The sequence below is a fragment of the Bos javanicus genome, chromosome 8 (genome assembly GCF_032452875.1).
Source record: "Bos javanicus breed banteng chromosome 8, ARS-OSU_banteng_1.0, whole genome shotgun sequence".
Classification (NCBI taxonomy): Eukaryota; Metazoa; Chordata; class Mammalia; order Artiodactyla; family Bovidae; genus Bos; species Bos javanicus.
The window spans coordinates 99,772,558-99,791,150 of NC_083875.1; positions in this window are offsets into that span (position 1 = coordinate 99,772,558).

Genomic DNA, 18,593 nt, shown 5'->3' on the forward strand with positions numbered 1-18,593 from the left:
CAAGCAAGAATATTGGAGTTGATTGCCATTGCCTTCAACTCTGAATGGCTAACCTCAAAGGGACCTCCTCTAGAGTAAAGGTAGTTCTCCTGAACTCTCACAAGGGGGCGCAATGGGCAAACATTTCTATGGCTATTTCTATTTTAACAACGTCGTGAATGAATTCAGTGACATGCTTTTCAACAGCTGTTTTGCTAATTATTATTTATTTCATGGAACAGGCACAGTGGATATCTCAGTATACTAAAAGTGGGCTTTCCTTTAAGCCATGTCTTTTGAAGAATTAGCCAATGTTATGCCCATGGAAACTGGAAACACTACATATCTGTTATCAGGAGTGTCAAATAAGAATAGCACTACAAAATTCTTAGGAAAGATCTGAAAGATGTGAAAATAATATGATAATAGTAATAATAAAAGTAACAATGAGAGTATCTGTCGTTTATTGATACCTGTTAAATGTGTAGTATTGTACTAGCTGTGTCCCAGAAATGATTTCATTTAATTCTCACAACCATCCCACAAAATAGGTAGGACCGCCCCCATTTTTACAGGTGAGAAGATTGATGCTTACAGAAATTAAATAAAACGCCCAAGTTCTGGAAGTCCTAATTGGAAGGGTAGAATTTGAACGTGCTCTTTTCCCAAAATTCACCCTTGTGTGCTATACTGCATCTTAGCAATTTTTCCTTCTTTTCTCTTTTTTTGGGGGAGGGATTTTTCTTTTGGGGTTTAGAACAGTGATTTGTGATTCATAATTTGCCATACTCTTCTTGTAAATTAAAATATGACTCATATGCCATAAAATTCATCCTTCTAAAGAACACAGTTCACTGGTTTAAAGTATAATAAATGCAAGATGGTAAACTATTGTCAGTATTAATTGAAGAATATTTTTGTCACCCCCAAAGAGAAATGCATACCCTTTAACACTCTTTCTTTGTTTTCCCCTCCCACAGCCCCTGAAAACCACTAATTTTCCTTTGTCCATATGAATTTGTCTATTTCACACATTTCATATAAAAGGAATCATGCAACATGTGGCCTTTTACTGGCTTTTTCACAGAGTATAATGTTTTCAAAGTTCATCCATGCTGTAACATACATCAGTCCTTCCTTCCTTTTTATGTCTGAACAATATTCCACAGTATGGATACACCAAATTTCATTTATTCATTTACCAGTGGATAAACATTTGGGTTGTTTCCACTTTTTATCAATTTTGAATAATGCGGCTGCAAACATTTAGGTGTACGTTTTTGGGCAAACATAAGTTTTCATTCTTCTAGGGTAAATACCAGGGAGTGGAACTGATGGATTATTTGTTAAATCTATGTTTTGCTTTTTGAGGGACTTTCAGACTGTTTTCCACAGTAGCTGCACCACTTCACATTCAGTTTTTTTCATATACTTTCCACCAACATGTACTTGTCAATCCTTGTTGATTTACCATACTCTTGTGATCATGAGTTAATTGAAGGGGAGATAATCCAGTTCTCAATGTTTCAAAATGAGATGCGCTTTAATTTTTTAAAAGTGATCAAAGCGGGTTTCTGCCTACTGGTGTGAAAAGAACGTTGAACTGGGTGTGTTCATCATTAGCTAGCGTTTTCTTCATTAACTCTATGACCCCTTATTATGAGCTAGTCCTTCAGGCTCTCAACTGTAGTTCTGGGATAATAAAACCTGCCTGGCTTCGCTGGTGGTCCTGGCATGAAGTTAAAACCAAATAGCTAAGGCAAGAGGAAATACTTTCACAAGTGAAAGAGTTGCCACAGTTAATGCAGTTAAAGCACCAGCACCCCTCTTTTGTGGGAACTTTTTCCAAGATCTCTGGCCGCTCAGTAACCCCCCTCCTCTAGAGGGCAGGCATCGGAGTGGCCGAGGGCATGTTGGGTCACAGCTAAAGGTAAGTCAGCTGGGCTCTAAGGGATTTGTTTCTAACAAAGTAAATCCTAGGCATCAAAGCCATGTGGCATCTTCATTATTTAGTGACAAACTGTGTTGCCTCCAGTATCTATACTAAGTGCTGGGAATACAATTTTTTTTAAAAGATTGGAAAAAATTATTTTGGACTTTTTATTTTGTATTGGGGTGTAGCCAATCAACACTGTTGTAATAGTTTCAGGTCAACAGTGAAAGGACATACATATACATACAGCCACACACATACACATACATTTATCCCCTCTCCCTGCCACCCAGGCTCCCATGTAACACTGAGCAGAGTTCCCTCTGCTACACACGAGATCCTTGTTGGCTTTTCATTTTAAATATAGCAGTGTGCACGTATCCACCACAAACTCCCTAACTATCCCTCCCTCTCATCCTTCACCCTGGCAAGGATTAGAAAATTTAGTGTAGCTTTCTTGGGACATCCACTGACAGAGCAGATTTAAAATCAGCACAAATACAAAACAATTACATCGTAAGCCTGAAAAAATAGATACATATCCCTTACACATACGTACAGAATGTGTACGTTCTTTCCACGTGTATATTACATTTTGCCTTCTGTATACCCAGGAGTGCAATCGCCACCAAGAGTGTAATGTACATCACTGTACAGTTGACCCATTTACATATCCCCCGGCCGCATTTTACTTCCTCTGGCAACCGCTACTCTTTGTTCTGGATCTGTGTTTGTTTTTGTTTGTTAATTTATTTAAAAACTTCTTTATATTCCACAGATGAGTGAAATCATATGGCATTTGCCTTCTGCCGGCTGTCTTATTTCACTTAGTGTAATACCCATAAAATCCATCCATGTTTTGCAAATGGCAAGATTTCATCTTTATTTTATGGCTGAGTAGTATTCCACCGTGTCTGTGTGTCTGTGTGTTTCTGTGTGTGTGTGTGTGTGTGTCTGTGTGTGTGTGGCACACTTCTTTATACATCGATGGGCACTTACATTGTTTTCATACTTTGACTATTGTAGATAAAGCTGGAATGAACATAAGGGTTCATGTATCTTTCTGAATTACTGTTTTCATATTCTTTAGATAAATACCTAGAAGTGAAGTAGCTGGATAATATAGCAGTTGTTTTAGTTTTTTGAGGCACCTTTTCACTGTTTTCCATAGCGACTGCACCAATTTACATTCCCACCAACAGTGTATGAGGGTTCCCTTTTCTCTGTATCCTAACATTTGTTATATCTTGCCTTTTTGATAATATGCACATCTTGATCATACATTGTGTGTTTATTAAAATTGGCTATGTTGTAGGCCACAGGAAAATGTCAGTTTATTCCAAAAAGTCAATCTTAGACAGGCTAGGTTTTGTAATGATAATGCCATAAAGCTAGAAATCAATAACAGTAAAAGAGTTTAAAAACTTTCCTTTTTCTGGAAAACAGCAAACAACAAAAACAAATCAAAAACAGAAACAGTCCCCCACATCCCTAGGTTAAAGGGATCTTCATATAAAATTCATGAGGCACCAAGTAGTATTTAGAGGGGAAAATTACAGCTTTAAACAAGTCCATCAGGAAGCAGGACCATTCAAAGGAAAATAAACAAAACATTCAACTACAATAATTTGAAGAGGACAGTTGAACGAACTCTAGTCGTGGGGTTCTGACTTACCCACACACAGGATGCTGAGTGAACCCAGCAGAGGTGCAGCTCACCTGGAGAGATCACATGTGGACTGTTTGCTAAAGTATAAGGGAGCAGATGGAGATACCCGGGAGAAGCGCAGAGCAAGGGCCAAGGTGAGAAGCAGCCAGCAGCAGGGCAGGGAAGGCTTCCCACGGAGGGGAAGTCAGAGGAAGCGAGGGTTAGGTCAGATGGTGAAAGCTTTGCTGCGAAATAAAAGGCAGGCCTAACACATTTTTAAAAATGAAAAGATGATGACTTAAGAGTATGAACTCCAGGGTCAGACGACACCAAGTTCGAATCCCACTTAACACACGCTGTGGGATTCTAGCTGTGTGCTCATGGGCTGGCCATTTAACCTCTACAAGCCCCATGTCCTCATCTATCCAGTGAACCGGTGAAGTTGCTCAGTCGTGTCTGACTCTGCGACCCCATGGACTGTAGCCTACCAGGCTCCTCCACCCATGGAATATTCCAGGCAAGAGTACTGGAGTGGGTTGCCATTTCCTTCTCCAGGGGATCTTCCTGACCCAGGGATTGAACCCAGGTCTCCTGTATTGCAGGCAGACGCTTTACTGTCTGAGCTACCGGGGAAGCCTGTCCTCATCTATTGTTAAGTCGCTTCAGTCGTGTCTGACTCTGTGTGAACCCATAGACAGCAGCCCACCAGGCTCCACGGTCCCTGGGATTCTCCAGGCAAGAATACTGGAGTGGGTTGCCATTTCCTTCTCCAATGCATGAAAGAGAAAAATGAAAGTGAAGTCGCTCAGTCGTGTCCGACTCTTAGCGACCCCATGGACTACAGCCCACCAGGCCCCTCTGTCCATGGATTTTCCAGGCAAGAGTACTGGAGTGGGGTGCCATTGCCTTTTCCTGTCCTCATCTATAAGTGATGATAGAAGTAAAAATATTAATAGAAACTACCTGAAAAGTATATTGGTGTATAAATCACTTAGCACAGTGTCTGAAATTGTTGTTGTCGTTCAGTCACTAAATAGTGTCCGACTCTTTGTAACCCCATGGACTGCAGCATACCAGGATTTCCTGTCTTTCATTATCTCCTGGAGCTTGCTCAAACTCATGTCCATCGAGTTGGTGATACCATCCAACCATTTCACCCTCTGTCGCCCCCTTCTCCTCCTGCCCTCAATCTTTCCCAGCATCAGGGTCTTTTCAAATGAGTTGGCTCTTCTCATTAGGTGGCCAAAGTATTGAGGCTTCAGCTTCAGCATCGGTCCTTCCAATGAATATTCAGTGTTGATTTCCTTTAGGATTGACTGGTTTGATCTCCTTGCAGTCCAAGGGACTCCCAAGAGTCTTCTCCAGCACCACAGTTTGAAAGCATCAATTCTTCAGTGCTCAGCTATCTTTATGGTCCAACTCTCACATCTGTACATGACTACTGAAAAAACCATAGCTTTGACTATACAGATCTTTGTCAGCAAAGTGATGTCTCTGCTTTTTGATATGCTGTCTAGGTTTGTCATAGCTTTTCTTCCAAGGAGTAAGCATCTTTTAATTTCGTGGCTGCAGTCACCAGATGCAGTGATTTTGGAGTCCCAAAAAATAAAGTCTGTCACTGTTTCCACTTTTGCTCCATCTACTTGCCATGAAGTGATGGGACCAGATGCCATGATCTTAGTTTTTTGAATGTTGAATTTTAAGCCAGCTTTGTTCACTCTTCTTTTTCACCCTCATCAAAAGGCTCTTTAGTTCCTTGCTTTCTACTGTTTTGAGTGTAATTGTTCACAGCACACCTTTTCACAACCAGAAGTGTCTCTGGCTGATAAGTTGTATGGTCATGTCAAGTTGGCACTCAGCTAGTCAGCTCTATGGGTGTGTGTGTGGGGGGGGTGTTTAGAAAGATCATACTTAATGCATGTTGGAGCCTGGATTTCAAGGACACTAAGCTAGAGACAGAGGTCACTTAGGAGGGACCTGGACCAGGCAGCTGAGGACAGACTGGAGAGTTCCAGAACAGAGGTGTATTTTTTTTTTAAAGGAGGCAACATTTATACACTGGTGACTAAGGTGATTCTGCTGCTGCTGCTGCTAAGTCGCTTCAGTCATGTCCGACTCTGTGCGACCCCAGAGACGGCAGCCCAGCAGGCTCCCCGTCCCTGGGATTCTCCAGGCAAGAACACTGGAGTGGGTTGCCATTTCCTTCTCCGATGCATGAAAGTGAAAAGTGTAAGTGAAATCGCTCAATCATGTCCGACTCCTAGTGACCCCAGGGACTGCAGCCCACAGGCTCCTCCATCCATGGGATTTTCCAGGCAAGAGTACTGGAGTGGGGTGACATTGCCTTCTAGGCTTGTATTAATGTTTCATTAATATAAGAGGACCAAGCAAGTGATGACAGGGAATTCACCAGGGTGGGGCCAGCAGAAGGAAGCACAGATTTGGGAAGAAGGCATATGGGAGGGTGAATTTTGAACACATCAACTTTAAATATGTTAGAGGGATTGCAATGTGGAGGGAATCATTAGCATCAGAAAGCAGAATCTGAAGTTCAGGGGGAGGCTGGGTCTGGAGATAGAAATATGGGTCTTTCCGATATGTGTGAGCAGATGAGATCACTCAGGGAGAGAAGTGAAAAGTGAGATGAGATTAGTGCTAAAGACCAAGCCCTGAGGGATGCAGCCAGGCAGGCATCAATGAGGGATGCTGTTGCCCTGGAGCTTGGGAAAGCTGGGAGAAATAAGAGTCAGAGCGGACAAGGAGGGCAACGTCTTAGGAAGCAGTGAGCTATCCCTGGCATCAGTGCTCTGGAGCAGTTGGATAAAATCAGGGCACAGACGTGCCATTGGGTTCCCCATGAACAACACATTTTCTTTTGGAAGAAAGTTTCCAAGGAGTGGTGGGGTAGAAGTCGATTGCACAAAGTTTAGTTTGAATGGCAGCTCAGGAGGAAAGAAGAGTAAAGTTGTATTTATAACATTTCTCAGACTCATAGATTTGAGTCAAATCCATAACTGATAATTGAAAGAATCTCTTGGGAAGTTCTGGTGTAATTCTCACGGCTGACAAGTGAGCATCTGCAGTTGTTGTTTATTGTGTGCTAATTATCACGCAGTGCACCCTTGCCACAGTGTCTGGTGTGATAATCCCAGGGAGGGGATGAGGAAGGCATCCCTTGAAAATGCAGAAACTGAAGTTCCGAGGATCCACCTGACCTAATCAATGTCACACTATGTCACACACACACACAGCTACACCGTCCCAGAATCACCAGTTACCCTCATCTCTGATCCACCCCAAAGTCCACATTCGTTCCTCTGAAACTCAACTCCACCTAAAACCTTCTCCTCTTTTTAAAAAATTTTCTTTTGAATCTTTATTTTTTGTAGCTTATTTAATTTATCTTTTTATTTGATAGAGGAATGGATAAATTGGAAGGGTAGGCTTAACGTATGTGTGTGTGCTCAGTCCTGTCCAACTCTTTGCAACTCCTCTGTTCATGGGATTCTCCAGATAGGAATTCTGGAGTGGGTTGCCATTTCCTCCTCCAGGGGATCTTCCCCACCCGGTGATCGAACCTGTGTCTCCTGCATTGCACGCATTCTTTACCACTGAGCCACCTGAGAAGCCCAGCACATACACAGTATATATAAAATAGATAACCAACAAGGACCTACGTACAGCACCAGGAACTCTACTCAATACCTGTAATAATCTACATGGGAAAAGAATCTGAAAGGGAATATATATATATGTATGTGTATAACTAAATCACTTTGCTGGGCACCTGAAGCTAACACTACATTGTAAATCAACTACATTCTCCTCTTTTTTTTTTTTTAACTGTCCGAAAAAGCAATTCAAACCCTGCTACTGCACAGTCACTACTTTTTAAAATAAAAATGCAGGTTTTCAGAACTGCTGAACGAGGCAGTCACTTGTTCATCACGGTACAACCGGGGACCTCAGAACTGTGAAGAGCATTAAAAGAAAAAAATCACTGTGCTTTCTTGTTCTGAAAGGGAACAGTGGAAAATGACCTGTCTTTCCTACCTGAGCCTGCTTTAGCGGAAACAAGGAAACTTTGTGTATCGTTCAATCCCAGAAAACAGGGGCCTTGTCTGTGAATAAAATAGCAAGTTTCGCTTTAACTTTCAAGAATGATGTCTTTTCATGCCTTCATGGGATACCTGAAGCCCTGCCAACCTCATGAGTGAGAAACCAGACCTGCTCACCCTTGCCTGTCCACACCAGTTCCCGCCAACTCTGAGGCTCTTTCAGGGGTGTGAGTAAACCTTTATGCTGGGGCTCCATTCATATGTTATTCTTTATAGCACACGCGCGCTCTTTACAGTCCTTTCTATGTATGGAACATTTCATGATATAATTCCAAAGGCACTGCTTAAAAATGTAAACAAAAGTAAGACTAACATTTTCAAAAGAAAAAGAAAAAACACCTTTGAAGAGAGGAACGGATAAACAAAATGGGGTAAGACATTTCATGGAATACTAGATAATTCAAAGAATGAGCAAGACCTGTTTGAATCAGCTTGGGTGAAGCTCAAAAATACATGGTTGTGTGAAAATAAAACATTGCAAAATGACATGCATGGTGTGATACTTATCTACATATAAAAATATTAAAAAGCAGAGACATTACTTTGTTGACAAAGGTCTGTCTAGTCAAAGCTTTGGTTTTTCCAGTAGCCATGTACAGATGTGAGAGTTGGACAACAAAGAAGGCTGAGCACTGAAGAATTGATGCTTTCAAACTGCGGTGTTGGAAAGACTCTTGAGAGTTCCCTGGACTGCAAGGAGATCAAACCACTCAGTACTAAAAAAAATCAACCCTGAATATTCATTGAAAGGACTGATGCTAAAGCTGAAACTCCAATACTTTGGCCACCTGATGCAAAGAGCCGACTCACTGGGAAGGACCCCGATGCTGGGAAAAGCCTGACGACAGGAGGAGAAGCGGTGACAGAGGATGAGATGGTTGGATGGCATCACCAACTCGATGAACATGAGTTTGAGCAGCCTCCAGGATGGTGGAGGACAGGAAAGCCTGGTGTGCTGCAGTGGATGGGGTTGCGAAGAGTCGGACGTGAGTGAGCCACTGAACAACAAGAAAATAATAAAAAATAGATTTTCGATGGACATAGACCTATATAAAATTATATATTAAGGACATTATATTGACTATGCCAAAGCCTTTGACTGTGTGGATCACAATAAACTGTGGAAAATTCTGAAAGACATGGGAATACCAGACCACCTGACCTGCCTCTTGAGAAACCTATATGCAGGTCAGGAAGCAACAGTTAGAACTGGACAGGGAAAAACAGACTGGTTCCAAATAGGAAAAGGAGTATGTCAAGGCTATATACTGTCACCCTGCTTATTTAATTTATATGCAGAGTACATCATGAGAAATGCTGGGCTGGAGGAAGCATATGCTGGAATCAAGATTGCCGGGAGAAATATCAATAACCTCAGATATGCAGATGACACCACCCTTATGGCTGAAAGTGAAGAAGAATTAAAGAGCCTCTTGATGAAAGTGAAAGAGGAGAGTGAAAAAGTTGGCTTAAAACTCAACATTCAGAAAATGAAGATCATGGCATCCGGTCCCATCACTTCATGGCAGATAGATGGGGAAACAGTGGAAACAGTGTCAGACTTTATTTTTCTGGACTCCAAAATCACTGCAGATGGTGATTGCAGCCATGAAATTAAAAGACACTTACTCCTTGGAAGGAAAGTTATGACCAACCTAGACAGCATATTGAAAAGCAGAGACATTACTTTGTCAATAAAGGTCCGTCTAGTCAAGGCTATAGTTTTTCCAGTGGTCATGTATGGATGTGAGAGTTGGACTATAAAGAAAGCTGAGCACCGAAGAATTGGTGCTTTTGAACTGTGGTGTTGGAGAAGACTCTTGAGAGTCCCTTGGACTGCAAGGAGATCCAACCAGTCCATCCTAAAGGAAATCAGTCCTGAATATTCTTTGGAAGGACTGATGCTGAAGCTAAAACTCCAATACTTTGGCCACCTGATGTGAAGAGCTGACTCCTTTGAAAAGACCCTGATGATGGAAAGATTGAGGACCAGAGAAGGGGACGACAGAGGGTGAGATGGTTGGATTGCATCACCGACTCAATGGACATGGGTTTGGGTGAACTCTGGGAGTTGGTGATGGACAGGGAGGCCTGACGTGCTGCAGTTCATGGGGTCACAAAGAGTCGGACACGACTGAGCGACTGAACTGCACCACCAGTTGTGATTACTTCAGTGGCTGGGAGATGATGGATGTGCTAAAGAAGTTGGTATTAGAGGATCAGGAAGAGGACTTCAGCTTGATCCATAACAGCTGTTCAGAGACGGGCCAAGGATCCATAAAAGTCCCCATGACACCTTCAGGAGTTTTGTGAAGTCAAAACTGTTTTCATAGTTGTGTGAAGTTGTTATTCGCCTGTTTCAAGGTGTTGGCATTTGGACTCGTGGTGCAAAACCAGTGGTGTGTAGAACTACAGGTCCTTTGTAGGAATCAAGGAGTCATCATTATAGCCTGGGCTGCCACTCATTTGAAGTGAAAAAATAAACCTGCCGGTTTCACTCAAGAATGACCTGAGGAAGTGGTAACAATTATTGATTTTATTAAATCTTGGCCTCTCTGTTCATTTTTAAAGACATTCTAAGTGCTGAAGTATATATGAAATGCCTTTGCCACATTTGATATGATGGTTGTCCTAAATAAAAGCACTTGTGTGTTTGAGTTGAGAGCTCAATTAATTGCTTGTTTCTCATGGAACACCATTTTTATCTGCAAGGATGACTGACAGGCAAACTGTGGTTTTTCAGGTTAGGATATTCGGCAGATATTTTCTCGAAAATGAACAAAACAAGCCTGTCACTTTGAGGAAAACAACTGACAGTATTTGTTTCCCAGGATAAAAGTACAAGTTTTCAAGCAAAAATTAGAATTTTGGAAAACTTATTTCTGCCACCATGAGCTTGACAGCTTCTCAACACTTAAAATGTTTGCTGATGAGACTGATAGTCATATCAACAAACAAGATTAAACTTATTTTTTCGTGCTCTATTGGGGTATAGTTGATTTTCAATTTTGTGTTAGTTTAAGGTATACAGAAAAGTGATTCAGTTATGCATATACACATCTATTCTTTTTCAGATTCTTTTCCCATGTAGGTTATTCTAGAATATTGAGTAGACTTTACTATGCTATACCACAGGTTTTTGTTGATTATCTATTTTTGATATATAGTAATGTGTATATGTTAATCTCAAACTCCTAATTTATCCCTCACCCCACCCTGCCCACCAATCCCTTTTGGTAACCATAAGTTTGTTTTCTATGTCTGTGAATCTGTTTCTATTTTGCAAATAAGTTCATTTGTATCATTTTTTTATATTCTACATATAAATGATATTTGTCTTTCTCTTTCTGACTTACTTCACTTGTATGATAATCTCTAGGTCCATCCATGTTCCTGCAAATGGCATTATTTCATTCCTTTTTATGACTGAGTAATACTCCTTTGTATATGGAACATGTCTTCTTTATTCATTTCTCTGTCAATAGACATCTAGGCTGCTTCCATGTCTTGGCTATTGTAAATAGTACTGCAGTGAACATCAGGGTGCGTGTATCTTTTTGAGTTATGGAACAAGCAGGATCGTTTGATATTGTATAATAAAACAAGCCAATATCCAGTATTTCTGAAAGACAAATTCATTTTGTTACAAAATCATTTAATTCTTTTTTCCTGCATTTTCAACTCTAAAAAAACTATTTGCTGTAAGGTGTTTGTCTTAAATCTAGATTACTAGAACTAAAGTTATTTAGGGATGGGGCAACAGTTCACAACACATGTAACTTACAGCCCCAAAGAATTTGTACCTACCTTTCTCTCTCAATTATGGTATACTTCACCTTCCTTTTCCCCTACTTTTCTGCTTTCTCATTTCCCTCTTTTCCCCCTATATTCACAAGTCAAAATGACAAATGTAGCCAAGACTTGTTGATGTTGCTCAGGTATGTGCGTGTTAGACATCTGGTATTTTAGGGAGAAACTGATCACAGCATGTGCTGTGTGCTTCGTTGCTCAGTTGTGTCTGACTCTTTGTGACCCCGTGGACTGTAGCCCTCCAGGCTCCTCTGTGCATGGGGATTCTCCAGGCAAGAATACTGGAGTGGGTTGCCATGCCCTCCTCCAGGGAATCTTCCCAACCCAGGGATCGAACCCAGGTCTCCAGCACTGCAGGCAGATTCTTTACCATCTCAGTCACCAGGGAAGCTGATCACAGCATGGCAGATATAAATGGAAGTCCCCCCCATTTCGTGCCTCCTCCTAACTCAGAACTAAAGCCCATCCCCTTTCCTCCCACAAGGGGAGTCAGCAGAAGCCTGAGCTTGAGTTCATCCCTGTGAGCTCATCATGATTGTCCTTTGGGCCCAAGCATAGCAAAGTCAACCTCCCAGGCAGGACCCATGTCCGAAGCAGCATTTCCAGCCACTTCTCAGGGACCTCTTGAGATGCCTTTGTGTTGTTAATATCTGCCTCAATTGTTGTCTGTTGAACATGCAGTGTGTGCCTGAGTACTACTCATTTAATTCTACAACAATGCTCTGAGGTTATCCTCCTGTGTCAGGGATTGATTGTGTGGACACACAGGTAAACTCTATTTCCCAAACTCCTTGGCAGTTAAGCCTGGCGATAGGACTAAGTTTTTGTCAAAGCCTTGCTAGCAAAAGTATTGTGTGTTCCTTCCAGGCCTGCCTGCACTCTCCCCCCACATCTCTGACTCTCCGTGTTCTTTTCTCTTCCTGTATCTTGTGAAGACAAGTACAGTGATGCTGGGATTATAAACTGGATGGAGTCTGGCTTTTGAATCACATCTCAGAGGACAGCCACTGCTCAGTAACACTCATTTTGGAATTCAAGGGAGCAAAAATAAACTTGTGTTAAGCCAATGAGATTTTTGGAGTTTACTTACAGCAGCTGTGGTCCTCACGCTGGTAGTCACCCCCATTTTACAGGTAAGAGAACTGAGCCTTGGCACATTTTCTTTGTCTACAGTCTCACACCTAATGAGCTGATCTGTGCACGCTTGGATTATGTGTGCCTATTTCCTTGGGAATGAAGTGGTGAGAATCTCAGCAGTGGCAAGTGTGTGTGTATGTGTGTGTGTGTGTGTGTGTGTGTTGTGGGATACAGTTCTATCAGTGTTTTGGGCTGTATGGTTCCTAAGATCCCTCTTGATCTCAAACAGGAAAGAAAAATGTGACTTTCAGGACCATCCTCTTCCCTAGTCGCGGTACTGAGGGTTCCACCATATACTTCTGCTCCTAAGTACTGCTGAGCAAGGATTAGTGACCCCCAAAGGGACTGAGCCTCTGCCCCCAGCGTGGCTGCTGCTGGGTGACTGACTGACAAGATCCCAGCCCTTATCTGGGCTGCAGAGGGCCTGGCCACGACGACGATGACTCCAACCTTCGGGAGAATGTAACTCAGTTCGATGTCAGCTTTCCCAGGGATATCAGTTTCAGGAGGCTGGCAGGAGGTGGAGGAAAAACAATCTCAGGCCAGTTTACCTTGTGCAGGGTGGTCTCCCTCCTCTCTCCCCCATCACACTGAACGTCCACTGAAGCATGCAGAAAACAAGCCACTCTCGCCCACCACTCCATGTCTTTTTAAAAATTTAATTAATTAATTTATTTATATTTTTAGCTGCATGGGGTCGGCCTTACTGCTCAAGGGCTTTCTCTAGTTGTGGCGAGTGGGGGCTACTCTCTAGCTGTGGTGAGCTGGCTTCTCAATGCGGTGGTGTCTCTTTGTGCAGAGCACAGACTCTGCAGCTCAGTATTGTGGGGCACGGTCTTATTTGCCCCGAGGCATGGGGAATCTTCCAAGACCAGGGAATGCAACCTGTGTCCCCTGCAATGGCAGGTGGATCCTTTACCACTGGACTACCAGGGAAGTCCTAACCTCCACTTCTTAGCTGACTTACCCAACCTGGCTGACCCTTTCCCTCGTAACTGCATCAGTGCGGTAGTGCATATTGGAGAAGCTCAGGCAGTGGCAGGCTTCTGTCTGTCTCCCGAGCACTCATCCATCGCGCTACTACTACGAATTTAGGAACTAACTGTTGGAACGTAGGTGCTCAAACAGAACAACTCTTTGGGCTGATATTCCCATTCATGGATTTCTTGGTTTTCTAACTGACGCCAGTTAGAAAGTGACTTGATGAAGGTCCCATAACTTTTTAAATTTGATGTCATTCATATAACTTCACCGATGCAATGAATATTAACTTGGGCCAACTCCAGGAGATGGTGAAGGACAGGAAGGCCTGGCGTGCTGCAGTCCATGGGGTTGTAAAGAGTTGGACACAATTGGGCGACTGACAACAACAATATATAACTTGCTGGTGGCATATTTGGGCTCCTACTAGATGCTCAGCATCACTCCGTTGCTGTAGGATTGTGTTCCCAGGGGAACAGACTCTGAGACCCTAAGGTTTTGTTGCAAGAAATTTATTGGGTGGTGCCCTTGGGAGCGCATGGGTAAGGGCATGACAGAGGCAGGACTGGGCAGGTGGACTTGAACTGTGATTTTGTTGCAGCAGAGGCCCCAGTTGATCTCCAGAGGAGAGGTGAGACGGAGGTGGCCCTTCAGAGATGTTCCAAGTGGAGGCAAGAGGACTGAGAGTTTGTTCTCCAACCTGGACCAGTCATCATATGTTGGCTGCTCCCAGGGAGGGGCCGTAAGCCCAGATGAAGCAGGTCCCTTCAGCAGAGGGCAGGTTCCAGGGAGGGCTGTGTCGTGAGCTGGGGGAATGAGTGTCCCAGTCCTGGGTCCCAGAGGGAATTGGATGGAAGACCACGGCAATCGCTGTGCTTGTGTATAGGCACAATAGCACTGAGGTTTAAGGTGATGGAAATTGAAGTTTAGGGAAAAGATGTCATGGAGGTCACACAGTCACTAAGTGAATTAGAAAAACGTAGGTCTCTGGTTTCAGACTTTTAGCTTGAAGGCTCAAAGTGGCAGAAAGTCATGACAGAGGACAGACCAGGCTGATCTTGAGACTGGGGGACTTCCAGTGCAGGGAGTGGCCTGAGTGGGGTGCCTGGCCAGGGCTGGGTTGACCGCTGAAGTGTGTGGACAGAAAATTTGATGGGGCCAGGGGCAGAGGAGGGGAGGGACCTGGCAACAGGGAAAAAGGATGGGAGGAGAAAGCTTGCTGCTGGATTCCAGAAAGCCTGGACTCCCAGGAAGAGCTAAGGAAGCCTTGTAAACACCGAATTCCTGTTTCCCTGCTGTGGGGGCCTGGAGTGGGGGTGGTGGGGGGTGGCAGTGAGTGAGGTGGAGCGAAGGGAATAGTTCTGAGGACAGAAGGGGAGCACCTCCTCCCCAACCAGCAGACCCTCACCCCCCTCCCCCATCCCTGGGATGTAAATGCCTTAGATGACAGGTGACATGTGAGCAGGTGGTCCTAACGCCTGGGAGGCATATATTCTACCAGGAAAAATTGTGAAAGATTTTGAAAAGGGCCCAAAAGACTACTGGGTGCCTTTTCTAACGTACCCTTTTTGGTTATCTGCCCTTTCATTGCCTTTGAGCTGTTTTGTGATTCTGTCATCGGTGGAAAACTGATAGTAATGCAAATTATTCTTGCCCATAGAAGTGCAAATGAATTTTGTCCAGTGGGATGCAGTTAGCTATTGCATGGTGGATACTGACTAGTTTTTGCATTTATTTACAAATTCCTTTCAGCATTCCAGCTTGCCTTGATAGGTATACTCTTTGAATGCTCCTTTGATCTGGTTGTAACACCTTACTGGTTCTCTTATTAATGAGTTAAATAAATCTTTGACACATGTGCATTTAAAAAAAAAAGGAAAAATAAATCCAGATTCCTTTTCTCTCAATCAAGTTGCCCTAAAACCAGAGAAAGTTAAGCTGTAGTCTGTGGGGACCTTATTTTGTATATGAAAATAGTTGCATCTTTATTGTGGGAACTGCAAGGCACCCATACTGTTTCCATGCACGCACAAATCCTGTGGGGACCTTTCAGAGCCCATAGAATGGGGGCTGAGAGGACTAGTGGAGACTCTGTACCCTCATGTCAATCAGAGAGGCTTGACTTTGGTCTACTTTTGTCTTTTATTTCCACAGGGAGCATCCATGTAAGATTTCATTGGAATCAAGATGTTATAGGTTGACATAGCATCCCCTCCCTCCAAAGATACTGTCCTAATACCCAGTCCCCGTGAGTGTGACCTTATTTGGAAATAGTGTCTTTGCAGATGGTCAAGTGGGGATGAGGTCACTAGTGTGTGTTAGTCACTTAGTCGTTTCTGACTCTCTGTGACCCCATGGACTGTAGCCTGACAGGCTCCTCTGTCCATGGGAGTCTCCAGGCAAGAGTACTGGAGTGGGTTGCCATTTCCCTCTCCAGGAGATCTTCTTGACCCAGGGATCAAACCCAGATCTCCTGCATTGCAGGCAGATTCTTTACCATTTGAGCTATAGGGAAGTCCACGTGGTTGCTAGGGCAAGCTGTAATCTGATATGACTGTGTCCTTATAAAAAGGGAAAATTTAAACCCAGAGATGGGCACACACACAGCGGGGACAGCATGTGAAGAAGGCAGAGGTTAGGTTGATGCATCCATTGGCCAAAGAAGGTCAGACATTTCAGCAAACCACCAGGCCTGGGTGAGAGGAACAGAAAAGGTTATCTCTCATAGCCCTCGGAGGAACCAACCCAGCCAACACCTAGATCTTGGACTTCTAGCCTCCAGAACTCTGAGACAATACATTTCTGTAGTGTCAGCCACTCAGCTAGTGGTATTTGTTATGGCAGCCCTAGGAAACGAACATGCCAGTCTTCTACAGCTGCGTGCAGTGTCAACCACTGGATTTTGGCTGGCTAACCCTCTCTTTACCACAAAAAGTGGAGTTGGGACTGCAGAGTGTTACAGGGCTTCAAGTGCCTTAAATACAGCCACCATTCAAGAGGGGAGGTATGCCATCTTTTTGGTTGTTAAAACTTCTCCAGGAAAACATAAAATCCAAAATAGCATGCCCAGCTGCAGTTTGACATTGTGTAATTACAGCTCTCCTGTTTGTTTTAGTCAAAGGCAGATACCCTCCCTGTGTCTGAACAAAAGGAGCAGACTGTTGCCTGAATGGCACCCGGTTACTGGGTCCTCAATTTCCCAATCAGAACTGTCATTGGTCACACTTAATGAAGCCATCTTCCCAGCCTCTTGGTATCCAATAGGTTCCCATGGTAATTACGAAGGTTTCCAAGCAGGGTTGTCTTTCCTGCACTCCTGCACGCTCTCCTGGCAGGCAGGGGTGGTTGGGACTCTGGTGAAATCTTGGCTTTTCCTGTAACATATACTGAAATAAGGGCTTCCCAGGTGACTCAATGGGTAAAGCATCCGCCTGCAATGCAGGAGACGTAGGACACAGGTGTTCAATTCCTGGGTTGGGATGATCCCCTGGAGGTTGACATGGCAATCCACTCCAGTGTTCTCGCCTGGAAAATTCCATGGGCAGAGGAGTCTGTGGACATCGCTACAGGTGTTCATAGCTGCAGCAGGAGTGAGGAACCACTTTATAAAGTTGCAAGGTGCCAGGAGGCTCCTCTAAAGGCAGGAGAGAAGCCCATGGGCAGGAAGTTAGAAGTGGCTAAAGGACTCAATGAAAGAACTCACACAAGACACACCCGGGGACACCCGGAGGAGTTGGCTGTGAAGTCTTGTGACTGTGGGGATAAGGTGAGCTGAAATGACAGAGAGCCCCGACTCTGTTGTGGACCTGTCTCCGTCACACAGCTACTCTTCTCATTACAAAAGAGATAATATACAAGGCTGGCACCAACCACAATTCCTTGAGCCCTTATGACACTGCAGACTTAATGGTGCCAGTTGCTTTGTGTCTGCTTGTAAATGTTTATCCAGAAACTCGCAAGGCAAAATTTGTCTAGTCAATTGTATTCTTAGAGAAGAAACTTCCATGGCATTTCTCCTGTTAAATAAGAAGAAGCTTCAAGAATAGACAAGCCTATCTAAGTGAATCAAGCAGAAGCAGTAGATCAGACTGGAAAGCAAAAATCACAATTCAAGAAGCCACCGGACAGGAACTCATGTGTTCTGGGGGGAGTTGGAGAGCTACTCTGAATGAGATTTCTCCTGTGTTAAAAATCATTCCTGATCCTTGACTTAGCGAATCCTTATGTTTCAGTTACAAGTGAAGGTTACCCAAGAATGTGGAGGTCATCCAGACCTGTAGATTTCAGTCTGTGAAGAAATCCAGCCTGCCTGGAATGTAAGACTTGGTTTTCATTCACCTTGCCACATCCTCAAACCATCCACAGGAGCTCACTCAAAGGGGGTGCTCAAGGCTCATGCGGATCTTCCTCGACTTACAATGGGGTTACATCCCAACAAACGCGTCGTAAGTTGAACGTATCATAAGTCAAAAATGCATTTAAAACCTCTAACCTACAGAACATCATAGCTGAGCCTGGCCCACCTTAAACATGCTCAGAACACTTGCACTCGCCCACAGTTGGGTAAAATTACCTAACACAAAGCATATTTTATAATAAAGTGCTGAATATCTCACATAATTTCTTGATAGTGCACGGAAAGTGAAAAACGGAATGGTTGTATGAATATTGAACGGTTGTTAAGCGTATCACGTGTTTACCCATGTGATCGGTGGTGGATGGGGAACTGAGGCTCACTGCTGCCACCTAGTGTCAAGAGAGAGGATGTACCACGTAACACTAGCTCAGGAGAAGTTTAAAATCCAAGCTTCCCAAGTCAAGTTTCTATTCAAAGTGAATTGCTTGGTATCATCGTAAGGTTGAAAAATCATTAAGTGAACCATTGTTTGTAACGTCATTGCTAATGCGTAGTGGTCAAGGTCCCATTAGGAGACAGAAACCACCCTCTCATTCATTTTTCCTTTTAAACACCGCCGGCAATATTCAT